This window comes from Petromyzon marinus, unplaced genomic scaffold, assembly GCF_048934315.1.
Source record: "Petromyzon marinus isolate PM22_M1 ecotype Great Lakes invasive population unplaced genomic scaffold, UKy_Petmar_22M1.pri1.0 PM_G_Scaffold_18, whole genome shotgun sequence".
Classification (NCBI taxonomy): Eukaryota; Metazoa; Chordata; class Hyperoartia; order Petromyzontiformes; family Petromyzontidae; genus Petromyzon; species Petromyzon marinus.
The window spans coordinates 1896786-1897500 of record NW_027422739.1 but is presented as its reverse complement, the minus strand read 5'-3'; positions in this window follow the sequence as shown (position 1 = coordinate 1897500).

Sequence of the window (715 nt, the reverse complement as noted above, 5' to 3'; positions counted from 1 at the left end):
ATTGCATACGAACCGCATGAAACTTCCAGAGGCATTTGCAGCAGGAATGCATGTGCACTCAAAAAAGTGAATATTTCTCACGGATAGACCCCGTGATACGCTAGAAATTGGCGGGGATGTCTCTCTTGTGGCTCACGGGGCTGTTAGGGTGGCACAGAAATCCCTCGGAATGGGAAAACGGGTCATTTTCGTGTCGCCACATTGCATGCGAACCGCATGCAACTTCCAGAGGCATTTGCAGCAGAAATGCATGTGCAGTCAAAAAAAAATTGATATTTTTCACGGATAGACCCCGTGAAACGCTAGAAATTGGCGGGGATGTGTCTCTTGTGGCTCACGGGGCTGTTCGGGTCGCACAGAAATCCCTGGGAATGGGAAAACGGGTCATTTTCGTGTTGCCACATTGCGTACGAACCGCATGAAACTTCCAGAGGCATTTGCAGCAGGAATGCATGTGCACTCAAAAACTTCTATATGTTTCACGGATAGACCCCGTGAAACGCTAGAAATTGGCGGGGATGTGTCTCTTGTGGCTCACGGGGCTGTTAGGGTGGCACAGAACTCCCTCGGAATGGGAAAAGGGGTCATTTTCGTGTTGCCACATTGCATAGGAACGCCATGAAACTTCCAGAGGCATTTGCAGCAGAAAGGCACGTGCACTCAAAAATTTTAATATTTTTCACGCATAGACCCCGTCAAACGCTAGAAGTTGGCG